We start from the raw sequence: 16,753 nt of genomic DNA on the forward strand, positions 1-16,753 counted from the left end.
TCAATGCAAAGCCTTCGGGTTGCTTCATGAAGATCTCTTATTCCATATCCCCATGTAGGAATGATGTCTTCACATCCATTTTTTCTACCTCAAATTATAAAGTAGTAGAAACATATAAATGTAATACAATAGAATCTAACATGGAAACTGAGAGAAAATATCACCAAAATCAATTCATGACTCCTATGAATAAACTTTCACTAATAATCGAGCTTTGTACTTCCCCACTTTGCCTTCAACATTCATCTTCTTCTTAAACACCCATTTGTTGCCATTCGGTTTTCTTCCAGCTAGTGGGTCTACCAGATCTCACACATCATTCTTGTTTAGGGTTGCTATTTCTTCCATCATGGCCTTCTTCTAGAGTTTTCCATCCTTTGAATCCACTACCTCCCTGATAATTCTAGGATCGTCATCAGTAAAAAATAAATAAATATTTGAACTAAAATTAGATGGACTATAACTCTCTAGCTTTCTTCTTTCTTGAAATAATCTCCTCAAAACTGGAGTGTGTGATTCTTCCTCTTCTGATTCCTATTCTCTTATAAAGTTTGAATCATCCTCATTTAATCCAAACTCTATATTCTATCATTCATTTTCCTTTGATAGGACATCATGTTTCATAACATCCTTCACATCTCTAAGTACCACATCATGATAGTACAAAACCTTCCTAGTTTCTGGGTTCCAAAGCTTGTAACCTTTTAAACCATCTTTACACCAAATAAATATGCACCTTTCAGATTTACTATTCAACTTGGTTCTTTTCTCCTATGGAACATGTACATATGCATTGCAGCCAAACACCTTGAGATGTGAAAGAGAGGATTTCTTACCAGTCCATACTTCATGTGTATTTGTATCCTCCAAAGCTGATGAAGGTGGCCTATTAAACAAGTAAAATGCGGTATCCACTTCCTCTACCCAGAACTCCTACCCTAATCAAATGCCACTAATAATGCTTCTTTTATTTTCCATCAATGTCCTATTCATCCTTTATGTAACTCCATTTTATTGAGGTGTGTATGGACTAATATTCTACCATGCTATACCACACTTCTTTCAAAACACTTTGAATTCCTTCTTGCAGAACTCTCCACTATTATTTGTCACCATGATCCAGGGGATTAGTAAAATTATCAAAATTCAAAGTGTTCAAAAGTGCTCGAAACCAGTGCCAAACTGAATATCTCGTTGTCCTCTATCCAACACAACTCGTTTCACTCAAAACCGATATCGTATGCTCTCGATATCGCGTTCTGACCGATTTGTCAGACAACTAAAATATTTGTAATATGGATTACAGGTACACCTAGTTAGCAGTCCATACGCTAACTAGGAAGGTGACGGGTAGTTGATTGTGTGTTTGGGGGCCAATGGTTTTTCACCATGTGTCTCAATCTGGTTGGTTGAAATTTCTTGGTTTTTAATTGGTTATGGGGTTATTGATGTGGTCCAATGATGGAGGGCTGCGTGGGCGAATGGATAGCTGCCACGTGGCCTCCAGACTATGCAATGAAATTTTGTATGGGGTCAAAGCACCCCACAGGAATCAAACTCAAGACCTACCACGTGGCAGCAACAAGCCATACCGTCGCGCTATTCATTTGTTTCTTACCCATAGTTTTCATGGGTTATATTTAAAGTGGTAGCGCAAATGTAATGGGGGAAGGGGCTAGGGCTAAACCCTAGCCCATGGCCACACCCCACACCACAAGATCGTGGCAGAGGGAGCCTAGGGCTAGGGCTTAACCCCAACCCACAGTATCGGCGCCCACACCATGAAACCACATCGGAGCCATAACACAAAACCGTAAGCGAAGAGTGGAGGGGCCCAGCCCCAAGCCACATGCGACCAATACGACCACCAACGTGGAGTAGAATGGGACTTAGCCCTAGGTGTTTGCAGCGTGGCCAGTGCTGGGTCATATAACCCGTAACATGACTGCAACCTGCAGAGTTTTGGGCGCATGCACAAGGTGGTTACCAAGCCCAGGTGTTATGGGTGCATATGACCACGATGCAACGTGTTGGGGACCCAGCCAGCGGGGGCGGGCGGTTAACCCCGACCCCTAGGCAAGTGGCCTCCATATGACCATAAATTTCAGAATTGGGAGGTTAATGGACAGTTTAATTGCCCGACAATTTAGCTCGTCAGGCAGGATTGTAGACTAGGCTTGTCTGCCAGTTCCGGGTTTGGGGCACTCAAGCCAGGTTTGGGTCGAATTGGAGGATGGCTAGCTATGGAAATTAGGAAAAACTTGTAACAAGCATAACTTTCTCATTTTTTGGCCAAATGAGGTGCATAAAGAACCCAAAGGGGGGTTTTTTACAGTTATGGATCCATTGGAGACATTTTTTTTTCATTTTGAGCATTTTAAAGCCATGAAAACACAAATTTGAGCACTTAATGAAAGAGGCCCTGCATTGGAAGCTGGACCAGGAGATGTAGCCTAGGAGAGGGGTGAACTCCTTTATCATGTTTGTTATTATGTGTTTATGATATGGTATTTTTTCATTGTTTTGGCTGTTAATTAAGTTTAAAAATTATTTGTTTATGGGTTTTGTAACTTGATCCATTACCCAAAATACATAAAATTTCACTTGCAATTTTTATATCACCTTCAAGTTTCATAAACAAATCACATCAACACCTTGATCTTCTTCTCTGTCCAATTTTCCACCAAAGACTTAAATTCTTTAAACTTGTCAAAGTCTTCAGATTTCTTCCTAAGGAAATATATCTATGTATTACTCGATATGTCATCTATAAATGAGACATAGTACATAGAGTTACCTATTTATGGAACCAAAACAAGTCCAAACACATCATTATGCACAAGCTCTAATATTAATTCTACCCTCTTAGCACCAGAGGGAAAACTCAATCGATTTTGCTTCCCATATACATAATGTTCACATAAATTAAAATTCATAGAGAAATTAGACATACATTCTACCATACCATTACCATGTAGTATCCAAAGGCCCTTCTCTCCAATATTCCCTAGTATTTGATGCCATGGCATAACCTTTTCACTAGAGACTATAAGATTTTCTACTCTACTTTTAGGAATGATAGAACTGTTGCACCCATCAATAAAAGTACGACCCATAAGCTTGTATAGAGCTTTGATCTAAAATCCCCTCATTAGTACCAGTGCTCCTCGAACCATCTTGCAAGTATCTTTCTCGAACATTGTCTTTACACCTGCACCATCCATCTTGCTTACATAAATTAGATTTCTGGAAAATCCAGGAATGTGGAGAACACCAGGAAGTGTTCTAATCCTTCCACTTATAAGATTTAGCTTGAATGTTTCTCGCCCTATAATTATGGTCTTCCTTTCATCACCTAGGTAGACATCACCACCATCCTGTTTCTCATATTTGAAAAACGACCCTCTATGGGTAATCATATGAAAGGATGCACCTGAGTCAATCAATCATGCCTCATGATCTATGTACGTACTTGAACAAAAATCCAAGTACATATCCCCACCTTCATCGGAAGTAGTTTTTGCCTTTGCAAAAGGAGCATCATCGTATCCCTTTTCTTTTCAAGAGTCTCATACCCTCGTACCACATATATGTAATATATATCTTCTTATAACTCAAATATATAACTAAATAGATCTCCAACTCTTGAATTAACATATAAAACATTTATATGATCGATGTAACACATTCTCAACCAAAAAGCACACTGACCTTGAACTTTGACAAAGGGTTCTCTTTAAGGAAGGGTCCAACTTACTAGGTCGATTTATTATTATTAGAACAAGATATTTTTTATCTTGTTATTATTAGGGAAGAATTAGTTAAAGATGACCATAATGACTTGCCGAAATTAATGAATATTGACAACCAGTTAATAATTGTTGATAATTAAATAAAAAAAATGGAATATATACTCTAAAATAGCTATGCCTATTAGCATAACTATTAATAATGACGGTAAAATTAAGGAAGCCCTACTCCAAAATAAACACGTCTATTGAATAATTATTAATAGTAATTATTTAAAATAAAGTTATAATTGAGTTGATTTTTATAATATTTTAAATTTTAGCAACTCAAGATGTATCATGTAGTAATTATTTTGATACTTATTATGGATATATACTTATAAAGATTTAAGTTAAAATAAAGTTATAATTTAGTTAGTTTTAATGGTATTATGAATTAATGCTTAGTTGACTAACTATTTAATTTATATCGTCTCCCTGATAAATAGTAAAAAGAAGTAATATATAAGCTAAACATATATACATTTAGAATAATAATATACTTAATCACGGAGATTTATTCTCACTTTGGCATGGATATTCCTACTTTGTAAAAAGACTTTTTTACAATACCATGGGCCAATACCATAGCTTATCGATGTTCCATACCAAAAAAACCATCATTCACTTCATATAACACTTGTTCATATTCCATTTAAAAATAATAATAATCAATTTAGTTAAAAGGGGAAATAACACAACTACTTTTAAGATAAATCTCAATCTTTAATTTGTGTATGCTACTATAAATATTCTAAACTATTTAGTAGAAGTTAAATCTCTACTATCCACTCAATAATTATTGATATATAACTTAAAATTCAAAAAACTCTATTCCAAAATAAACACACATATCCACAATTTATTCAATTTTTTTTAACTATAAACAAATATTTTAATAATAATAAATTTTCAAAATAAATAAATACCATAATAATAAATTTTAAACATCAATATATTTACAAAATAAAAACTCATATTTAATATAAATAATAGTTACATAAAAAAATACCCTACTAATACTGAATCAATAATAATTAATATTTATTTATACTGAATCAACATTAATAATTTAATTTTATAGAACCAAAATTATTATAAATATAAATTTTAAAATTTCAAATTCAAACCATAAAACTAATTTAAATTAAAAATATATTTTTAAACTAATAATATAATTATTATATTAAACTTTTAGTTTTTATATATATTTTTTTATCTTCCCTCATTTTTAGGATAATGATGTCTAAAAAATAAACCATAATATTTATATAACATATAAATAAAATAAATTCTCAACATTCTCGATAAAAATGAAAATTAAAATTTTAAATATATTAAAATCTATATAAATTTTTAAAATTTAAATAATATTTCAAAAATAATTTTCATTTAAATTAAAATATAATTTTAAATATCTAAATAATTTTGACATTAATAAAAAATACATTAAAAATAAAATATTTATAATATAATAAATATACAAAATATGAAATATTTATGTATTATGCATCGAACAAAACATATTTCATTAGTTTATGGAATATTCTAATACAAATTAATAGCGATATATGATATACTTTTGAGGTGTAGTTTAATTGGTTAACATGTGGTGTAGTCTTGGCTAGCTCAGGTTCAAACCTCATGGGAAGATTGAGGATTAAAGTTACTTTGGGGGAATTAAACTTCGAAGAGACATCCCATTAACATGTGGTGTAGTCTTGGCTAGCTCAGGTTCAAACCTCATGGGAAGATTGAGGATTAAAGTTACTTTGGGGGAATTAAACTTCGAAGAGACATCCCATTGTGGGCAATGATTAACATTTTTCCATAAAAAAATAATAATAAAAAACTATTTTTATTTTTAAAATTTCTATAATAAATGAAATAAAACACCCAAATCTTTTAGCATCATTTTTAAAACTTTAATATAATTCAAGATTAGTAAAAAAACATTAGTAAGTAACAAAATGTATATGAAAAAATTCACAATTATATTTTCCCTAAACACATAGGATAAAAGGTTAATTTAAAAACTTCACATAAAAGACTTAGAATACATATTAAATATTGCATTGCATGCACAATATAGAAGCTCAAATGACCATGATAATGATTAGCAATAAGATAATGGTTATCAAACTCTAGCCATAAATCATAAAAAACTTCAAAGTATAAAAAAATATTGATTTAACAGTAAAAGAAACTTTAAAGTATCTAATAATATCCAAAAACTTTAAAGGTATCTAATAATACCCGTTCATTACTCAAATAATTTTAAAAAATACATTTATAAGAGACTATTATTTTTAATTTTTATTTGAAGATAGGTTTTTTTAATAGTTTTTATTGGTACTCATGTTTTATGTTATAATCAAAATTGCTTCCCAAGAGATCTTTTGAAATCCACTAGCTACTTCAAAAAAAATTGTTATTGAATATATTGAAAATATGTAGATAAACTAAATGTGACTATTCAAAATAGTACCTAATATAACACATCATAACCACACCTACCTTATCTCTATTTTGGGACATTTAAATGCACCTTCTTGAAATGGTCAAGAAAATTGATGTTTCCACATTTGTTGGCCATTCTTTCCATGAAAAAATTGGTTTAATGAAATGGTAAAAAAGTTGATGTTACCACATTCGTTGGCCATTTCTTTCATGCCAAATTTGGTAGACAATTACTCTATGGTCAAAGTTCATTGAGATTAGTAAAATTTGTAAAATAATGTGAGAAAAAGTGGAACCATAAAAACTAAAATAGTGAAAGATAACCTTTCTTGATGAGATCCTATTATTAAGCTCCATTGTGAACATTTAAATACAATTGTGTACTAGGATAATTGCCTACTCTTTGTAGTGATGAAACTTAAAATGTAATTTTTTGGAAAACATAAATATTTGAGATAAATAATAAAAAATGAAATTTTAATTACCTCATGGATGTCCTTGATTTCAATCAACTATCCGAATGACTCTACCGTGCCTGCTACCTTCTTCTCGTTCTCGTACAGCGCGAAAGTTACTGGCAGAGTTTTCGGCAGGGAAAGTTTCCGGCCACAAACAATTTCCAACGTCCGTCTACGTAAACGGAGGCGGTGCAATCATTACAAATATTGTGAAAAGAAATTAATATATATACATAAATATTAATTGATACGTACATACATAAACTAGCATTTGCACCTTATGTTGCAAAGGAAACGCCATAAGGCATAGAGTGGGGAAGAATAGCGACATGTGAATGGGCATTGTTGAAAGCAAGGGTGGACGATAATGTGTATTCTGAAAATGGATATTTTGTTATGGTCAACCTAATGCATTCATTAATTAGATGACAACGAAAAAGTTTCGAGCCCAAGCTGAACCAACACAAATCTTTTCTACAAGACTGAAATTGCCTAAATGATTCCTCAATCAATGGAAATTGCCTAAATGATTCCTCAATCAATAGAAATAACCGTTTCCCTCCTCTGATACCTAAAATACATTGTAGGAGACCGATTTTTCAAGTAACTTAATATAACTAGTGATTGCCCCAAAAGTGCAAAGAGAGGCCGATTACAAACAAGTTTTTTTATGTATAAGGTGTTGAGAATGGAGGATCTCGGATTAGACTTTAGTTGGACTCCATTGGTTTGGGAGATGTATCATGTGTTACCATTTGTGCATATTATGGGCATAAAGTTTATTATGATGATGGAGATTATTTTCAACCAGTTGTGGGTTGGCAACAACTTTTGTGAATGCCTTGGGTAAGATTCCATCTTCTGGATAATGGAAATTCCAGTGTCCATTTAGTCTATACTAGAGTACAATGATTGTTGGCAAAGCTAAAGAAACTGTCATCAATATATAGAGCCAATGTAACTCGTAGTCATCAGTTTTTATCCATACAGGGCTATGATTTAAGGTACCAGCCATTTGAGCGGGCAGCTGGTGTATTTGCTAAATAGGGATCATGTTATCCTCGTGGAGTTATTGGTTGTCCTTAGAAAATATAAAGTAGGATTGAGCATCGACTATCTGGCTGGATGGAATTTTTGATAAGTGCTGGCCAATTTTATCTATTGTGTAATCATTTCCCTGATTTAAAGGCTGCTCTGAGTTACTAATAGAGACATTTCTAAAAGATAAGGCTTCGAGAACCTTGCTTTAGTTGGTGGAGGCTTAGTACATTTTCTTCTGAAGCTTTGGCCTCAAACTCGAAAGCTACTTGTAAAGAATTCTCCAAAGCATTTATACTAAGCAGGTCCATTTTTCTTTGGATATTTTGGTTGAGAGTCCTCTGCGAAGTGAGTCGAGGAACTTCCAAGTTCATCACCATGGACTTGAAGCCATCAAAAATATTGTTTGATGCCTTTGACCAGGTACTTGCCTTACGTGAATCCATTGCTTCATGATTTCCTCTGCTTTCCCCTTCAGGTATATAACCTATCTTGCATTTCTTGCTTGAACCATATCAAAGTTTGTGTAGGAGGTGAATTTGAGTTGACTAAGTCTCGTACAAGAGCCCACCGCCATGTTAAGGGTTGGTCGCTCCATACTGACTTCTTTTAGCATCAACTTTTGTGCATCATTCAGTTGTTAAATTTGAAAGAAGGCTTCTCGTACAAGAGCCCACCACCATGTTAAGGGTTGGTTGCTCCATACGGACTTCTATTAGCATCAACTTCTGTGCATCATCCAGTTGTTACATTTGAAAGAAGGCTTCTAGGCTTTGCAATGAAGCATCCAACACTTATATTTTAGGATTGAAAGCTTGATATATAGTTCATATATCAGTGATGTTATTGTCCCATAATACCGTAAGACTGAAAGATTCATATCTGGTTGAAAGATTCATATCTGGTTGGAATTTCGATGATAGTGGTGGCCTCACATTCTGCTGGACTCCACATTTTCTGAAAGGCCGGGAACATATTTTGCATTTTAGATGCAATTGTTGGTTGTCAAATATGTCTTATACATTATTTTTATTGGACTTCATACCTGCAGAGATATTTACTCTTGGCTACTTCCCCAGCCATGATAGAGAAAAGGAGCCCAAACACTTGTGAGGCTTCTTCCTTTGCATAGGTGGTGTGTCAGAATGGGTGCTCTTTTTGGCAGACATTTGAGTAACGGTCTTCCGCCAATATCAGATTCCGGTATGCAAGTATAATTTCAACATAGAATTGCCTACATGAACTTAGACCTGAACATTGCTGGAGAATAGAGACTTCAAAGCTAGTCCTTCAAGCGCATGCAATATAGATTTATTTAGAAAAAGGATGCGTGAAGACAATTGTAATGTTGAAGACAGACTTTGATCACCGTATTGAGGAACTAACATTGTGCCCGAGCCCTACTGGCTTGAGAGTTTTGACAGGGCTTGTGTCCAACTAATATAGTCAATGAAGGTGAGTATTGAATAGGTTCTGATTGGACCACAAAACCATGATGAGTCTCAATGATTCCTCAGCAAGGCATCAACCAAAACAATGCAATGCAGGAATTACACAAGCCTATCGGGATGCTCTCTAAAGAAACATGAAACTTCTCATTGTGTTTAGCAACGTTTCTATTGAAGGTCAAGTTGGCTCATGTAAAGCAAAGGGAATTTTTGCATCTTCAACAACTTCACATTGTCAAAGACAGCCGTATTCTCTTGTCCAATGTAAGAAGAGAAAGAACACTTACAATGCAATATATTCATAAAAACATACTAAGAAATGATAGTTATCAAGATAGAATCTAAATTCAAATGTGGATACCATACAATACCATACAATACAGAAAACAATTGGCCCACAAAACTACAGTTCAGAAAATTCAGGAGTATACATATTATTAAAGCAAAAACATGCACTTCTTCAAATTTATTGAAAAAAAATAGGTATGTAGATAGTCCAGACTAATTTTATCAAAAATTTAATGATTGGATAACATAAACCCCTACAAAAATGCTCAAAGGCCGTTGAGCCTTCTGATGCAATGCCTTCAAGAAAATGTATTTCCTTATCATACACAATAAACTGTACGAAACCCAGCAAAATGTAGCAGGTCTTCTCTAAAGAACATTAGATTTATTATTGAGATTATTACAAGTTTGATTTTAAAAAGTTGATAGCCATCACACTATTTTCTTGTGCTTGGTGGGCGTATGTATTTGTTTGCGTGTGTTGTGATTCTACTTTTGATAATGCAGGTCATGTAACCTGTTCTAGGTGTTCTGGAAGTAAGAAGGATATGCACAGACATTAGGTACACCCTTTCAAGTTGAAAAATAAAAATTAAATAAGAACATAGAAAACAGAGAATATATGACTAAATACCTAGTGGAATCTACTTATTTAGTGTGTTGGCTCGGTTGGCATGCTTCATTTGAGTGTAGCTTTGTTTATGAAGGTCTAAGCAGGCCTTTAAGGTGCAGGCAACAGTTTCCCAACTACAAATGCAGTCTCCTCGAGACTTCACACATGAACAAAATAGACAAACCTCTCTAGGCATCAGCAGCAGCATAGTCTCTTGAAATCTCCCATGGCTATCTCCTAAACGAGGGAGTAGTGACAAGCATTGGCAGGACAGGGAGAAGAAATGGGAAAATATCATATTCATTGGTGGCTTGAAAGCTAAAATGCATTTTCTTAAGAATTCTTTAGGGTTTCTTGGGAAGATGATTTTTTTTGGGTTAAAATTGGATTTGGTTTGGTTCAGTTTTGGACAAACAATAGATTGAATTATTTGGCTGAACCAAAGTTCTTCTAGATTTTCGAATGTTTTCCTCGATTCAGCCAAACTTTTTTACCATGTAAAAGATAGTTGCTTATTAGATAGAATTGCAATCAATCGAAAGCAAGAATAAACAACTAGGCACAACAAAACAACTACAACTCTAAAAGAATTTAAGCAAACTATACTACAACAAAAGAAATTAATAAAACATAGCATTTATTACATGAATATGAAAAACAATACATATTTCAACAATAATTTAGAAAAAGGCATCACTCAAGATCAATCTCAAACAACATAAAATGCCATGTTTCACCAACTGCATGATAACTTACAGTGGAATAGTGTTACTTAGAGGAAAGGAATCCTTTTGGAACATTATATACCATTTTTTAGCATAATGGTTGAGACAAAAAAACACCCTTGAACTTTAGATGTCAAGAAAATACAGCCTATATTTCTAACACATTGTAACAGCAGGCCTCTTCTACGCTTGTAATCATTCACAGTTAATGTCAGGTTATGCCTCCTTCCATCATTGCTAGGAACTTGCACTCCACAAGTTGACTCAATCTTCTGCTTTCTAGCCATAAAAACTAAAGGGGCCCCTTGAGCACCCCCATACTTCTGCAGTCCAGCAAGTGAAATTGGAAGTTCAAAATCATGCAAAGAATACACCCTTGCATCTTCTGATACAGGAGCATCAGTGTCGACAAGCTTTCCATCATCCTCAGCAGTTTCTATTGCTATGGCTTCCTCTACTTTGGTTGCATCTGCCTCTTTGTTCGCATCAGTGTTGTTTTCAGCAACCTTCGCCTTTGTATCATAATAATTTTGAGATTGAGTCCAACGCCGAGTGAAAGGATCATACCCTGCTTCACCTGCTTTAAGATTAAGGTTTAGAGGCTTGATCTCAGAAGCGTTCTTGAAATTTTCAGCCTTGTTTTTCTTATTCATTTCTACTAGCATCAAGGCTTTTGCATCCTTGCTTTTGCTCTGAAGAGAAAGGACTTCTAGTTCCTTCAATCTCACTTTAATTCTCTCAACTTCTGAATAATCATGCCTGCTATCCGCTAGCTCCATCTCTCTTCTAACCCTGTCCTTTTCAGCAGCGACATTCGATGGCCTTTTGGAAGCCAACTTCTTTTCCTGCAACATTTGTTTTACAGTTTCTGCAGAATACACAAATTGATTTATCTTTTTTAGCGCATTTATTTTTTCCTCAACTTCTGCTCGACTAATCATCTGACCACCACTGCGTTCTACTTCCCGTTCCCAATCTGAAAACTCTTTCTCAAGTGGAGGTGAATCAGACACCCTGGCCATCTGCCATCTTGTTGCATTGCTCTTGCTACCCTAGAAACAATTCAAATACTTGTATGTGGTGCGGTTCTCAAACTTGTATTTTTTATCAGGGTCTGTCACATCAACATTTTTTACCATGCAAAGACGGTAAGTACTCTGTCTTGACCTGGACATTCCTATCCCAATTCTTATAAAGCAGCCCACAATGATATTCTCAAAGAATGGTTCCATAAACCACTTGGAAAGTTTTTATCTCCTTATTGTTATGCTTCTAATATCTTCAAAGCTGCTCCCTATCTTCATCATCTTTGTATAAATCACTTCCTATGGATAATTCGCTATCGGAATCATCACAGCAACCCCTGTCATCATCATCCTTGTCACCAGAATCAAATCTCTTTTTCAGGGGCATTCTTGACCCAGAAGCCTTCCTATTTGCTGTCCCAGCATCATCTGAATCATCGTCATCAATGTATTTCGAGTCACTGCCATCATCTGAATCAGAATCTTCCAGTCTCCCTTTCGCAGGATTTCGGTTTTGCTTTCCATCATTGGTAGATGTTCGACCAGCTGCTTCTAGCAGCAAATGCTCCAGTTCAGCCATAACTTTTTTTTTCCCCTCTACACACCCACGTCGATTGAATAGTCTGTTCCCTGGCTAGAGCAGAGACTGCAAATACCACTCAATAGATCTTCAAAACCTAAAACCTACTGTCCATCAAACAGATTGAAATTGTGAGAGGCAAACCACACCATGGAGCTTAATAAATGTACATCACCGACATTACGTTTTGTAATACATGGTCCCTACAATGAAAGGAACATTACTATCTCAATTAGCTCAAAAGAACCCTTAGACCTGTAAAGAAAGCACATTGAACATAGAGATGGCAAATTTCAAAAATATTTATAAGTAACATAAATGGATGGAAAGGTCCAAAATGCAACCTGTTCTCTGACAGCATCACTGGCAACACTAAGAAGTTGCACAAACTTGGGCATAGCTCCATGATCAATCACAACTCTGGTATGCTCTGAGGTTCCAGATGCAATATTTGTTAAAGCCCAGGCTGCCTCAAACTATAATATGACCAAATTAAAACGATATTAGATTACCACAATATAATGTCAATTCAATACTTAGAATCTCATTTGAAAAACAGATCATACCTGAAGCTGAGGGAAATCATCCCTTGCAAGAAACTCTACAAGTCGAGGGACCACACCCGCAGCGATAACTTCCTCAATTGGAGGACTGCTTTCCATCATTGGTAGATGTTCGACCAGCTGCTTCTAGCAGCAAATGCTCCAGTTCAGCCATAACTTTTTTTTCCCCTCTAAACACCCATGTTGATTGAATAGTCCGTTCCCTGGCTAGAGCAGAGACTGTAAATACCACTCAATAGATCTTCAAAACCTAAAACCTACTGTCCATCAAACAGATTAAAATTGTGAGAGGCAAACCACACCATGGAGCTTAATAAATGTACATCACCGACATTACGTTTTGTAATACATGGTCCTTACAATGAAACGAACATTACTATCTCAATTAGTTCAAAAGAACCCTTAGACCTGTAAAGAAAGCACATTGAACATAGAAATGGCAAATTTCAAAAATATTTATAAGTAACATAAATGGATGGAAAGGTCCAAAATGCAACCTGTTCTCTGACAGCATCACTGGCAACACTAAGAAGTTGCACAAACTTGGGCATAGATCCATGATCAATCACAACTCTGGTATGCTCTGAGGTTCCAGATGCAATATTTGTTAAAGCCCAGGCTGCCTCAAACTATAATATGACCAAATTAAAACGATATTAGATTACCACAATATAATTTCAATTCAATACTTAGAATCTCATTTGAAAAACAGATCATCCCTGAAGCTGAGGGAAATGATCCCTTGCAAGAAACTCTACAAGTCGAGGGACCACACCCGCAGCGATAACTTCCTCAATTGGAGGACTGCCTTCTGTCACATATATTTTTTCAGATGGCCATTTCCTAAAGACAAAAAAAATGGTAATAAAGATACATATACTCAAGACTATTACCAACAGAGAGAAGCTTCCTGAATTGAGTTGGTTCTTCTAACTGCATGGTAGGATCATCAGACCAGACCCCTGCTACCATTGCAGGAAGACTCTCCAACTGTAACATATCCAACATAATCTTAGTAAGACTCCCTTGTTATATTTTGGCTATAACATATTTGGGCTTAATTTAAGTCATTATTTATATGTAATTGATGCACAATTGTAAATAGAAATTTAAACCCATTGTCCTTGCATGTCCCACAGTTGGACATTACTTGTCATGCAAGTTGCAACATGTTGTGTTGCCTTTAAAAACATGTTATAAAGTAAGCAATTTCAAAAAATAGAAATTTCAGCTGAGCAACCAATGAGATCATTGTTCAATGGTGAATGCAATGGTGTGTCAGGCGACGCACCAAAGATCTAGTCTTCCACAGCACCAATAAACGGTTGGGACAAAATTTAAGCACTGTCTTATTTTTATGGAAAGAGCAACTCCCTGTTGCCGCAGCTTGGCAAAACAAAAGTGATTGTGATGCATGGTTCATCTTAGAAGACCCCAAAACTGGGCCACTTGCAATGCCTAACATAGTCTAGCCCAAATGTAATCCTTCTGGAATTTAAAGGAAGCACATCTCCCCATTTGCATAAGTCCATTTTTTGGATTGGAAAACAAACTTTCTGGGCACCCCAATTGAATTTGAACTATGTGTACAAGTTTCCAGGACAGCTGAACTGGGGAGATGGGAGGAGGGGTGTTTAGAACGACCAGAGCACACCCCCAAACATTTCATGGGTTGGCCAGTTGGGGACTCATGAAATAGAACTAATTTACTGCATAAATATCAATTTTTATTGGTTCTAAGTTGCTTTTTTTTATTGCACTTGCCTTTCCAGGGGAAGTGGATTACATATACATATATAGTTTTCTGCATAAATATCATTTTTTACCTGCCTTTCCATAATTTAATTTTCCAACCCCTATCCGAAGCACGGAGACAAATCATCACAATTAGTGGAATTCAACACTGGTAACGGTACTTCTGAGATTTGTATGGGGAGACTTTCAAAGAAGTTGGCATCTATATCTCTGACCGCTCTAGTTAGGGCCTCTGTTCTATTAGGTTTAGAATTAAAATTGAGACATGGAAAAGTGGGTTTAAAAGAGCTGAGGGCGTTCATTGAGGAAATCCCATTGAGAGGGGATAGGTTGCAGCTACGGGGATCAAAGAATGTCCTTAGAAACTCAGAATCATTGCCATATAGAGCTCTTTGATCTGCCAGCATTGTGGCAAGAGAAAGACTGTGGATGCCATCATGACTAGTAGCACTTTCTGCAGGAAGCCCATAGAACATAGAATTTGCAATTTGAGAATGCCCTAGGGGAGCTGAACCGTTTATGTTTAACTCATTAACAGATGTGGAAGCGTTCATTTGAGCACAAGCGTGATCTATTGTTCTCTTGGAAGTAGTAAACACAAGAATGACATACCTATAAGCTATATATATGGGAAGGCCTCATTGCCATACATTCAGAAAATTCATAAGTCTAGAGTAACCACATCCTGAAATAACAAACAATATAATGCCTGCAATAAAAGGTTTATTTTACACAAATCAATACGAAATTTATTCTCTGTTGAATCTAACTAAAACCAGAATAACATAATAACAGGGCTGCTGAGCACAGAGAATGTCAGACTTGGGAACTTTACAGCGTCACTACAGAGCATGGTGGATATGTGAAGGAGACCCATTAATCGATGCAGTCGTGCATGAGAATAACTGACAATAAAGCATCATATATTTGTGAAATTCACCGTGAGCTGCATCTAAACATGAATTAAGACTAAATTTCCAAGGCTTAAAGTAATGATTCATTACAAAAGTGTACGTGAGATGCTTGTAAAGCTCAGAAACCCTAGACGGGATGGGATGAATTCAAACCTACATACCATCGCCTTTGCTGCAACCCTAACCCTAAGAAAACCAAGAAAGAGGAGGAGGGCAAAAACAAGAGTCTGAGCCGAATCGTAGTGCAATTAGGCTATTGTTATACCTGTGGCCAGTCAGAATCCATGCAGACTTGGATGGAGCTGAGAACCATTTCATCTCTAAAGCTAAATTAGAATCCAACACCTTGAAAACCACTACAGTTTGAAAAACCGATATGCAGCCAAGTTGCAAACCTAGATGGAAGAATCTAACAAACAGATCCTGCAGCAAACCGTTTCTGCAACGAATGGGTAACCACTTTGATCCAACGATTGAAATGTTTGCAATCGTCTAACATACAATCTTGTGGTGCACAAGATGAAAGGTGTACAGGGAGGGGAGTTGATTTCAGAGGGAAACGCCTTACAACGTAATTATAATGGATATAGAAGTTGTTTAATTAATAGATAAAATGATTTTTGTTTTAATTTTTGGGTTAATTTTGTTTAAAAATTGGAAAATATTTGTAAGTTTAAGTTGTTTAATTTTGTAAAATTTGAATGTTTTAAAGATTTTTTTTTTAATAACATTTAATTTATTTACCTATTTAAAATTAAAATTATAAATTAAATTTATAATTAAAATTATAAATTAACTTAAATCTTTAAAATAATAAATAAACTTTATTAAATCAAATTTAGATATTCGAATAAAATCACCAAATCAAATCAGATTTTGTTTTATAAAATCAACACGTATCAAAATTAGGACATGGAGATGGAGGAAGTCGGTGAACGGGAACTTATAAGAAGGAAGGGGCAGTTGAAGGAAGGGGGGGGAAAGAAGGAGGAAAATTTGTAACACAGAGTTTTTCAACAGAAAAGATTGAGCCTTGTTTGTTCTGAAGTTTTTGGGCACGGGGGAAACAGAGTGCAGCAATTGAGAAGCATTCTGGAC

General features: G+C 35.3%; 1 pseudogene across 1 annotated transcript; it reads right to left on the reverse strand.

The window, feature by feature from the left end:
• Positions 1-10,892: 10,892 nt before the first annotated feature.
• Positions 10,893-16,054, reverse strand: LOC149178687 (protein RTF1 homolog pseudogene; annotated as a pseudogene). Its single transcript, XR_016258444.1, has 6 exons — positions 15,921-16,054; positions 13,880-13,976; positions 13,484-13,797; positions 12,990-13,246; positions 12,768-12,899; positions 10,893-12,530 (listed from the first exon to the last, which is right to left on the reverse strand). The product of XR_016258444.1 is annotated as a protein RTF1 homolog pseudogene (transcript).
• Between the last annotated feature and the right edge of the window lie 699 nt (positions 16,055-16,753).

Source organism: Pinus tabuliformis, chromosome 4_1 (assembly GCF_031772625.1).
Source record: "Pinus tabuliformis cultivar Carrire ecotype Pingquan chromosome 4_1, CPIR1, whole genome shotgun sequence".
NCBI classification, from domain to species: Eukaryota; Viridiplantae; Streptophyta; class Pinopsida; order Pinales; family Pinaceae; genus Pinus; species Pinus tabuliformis.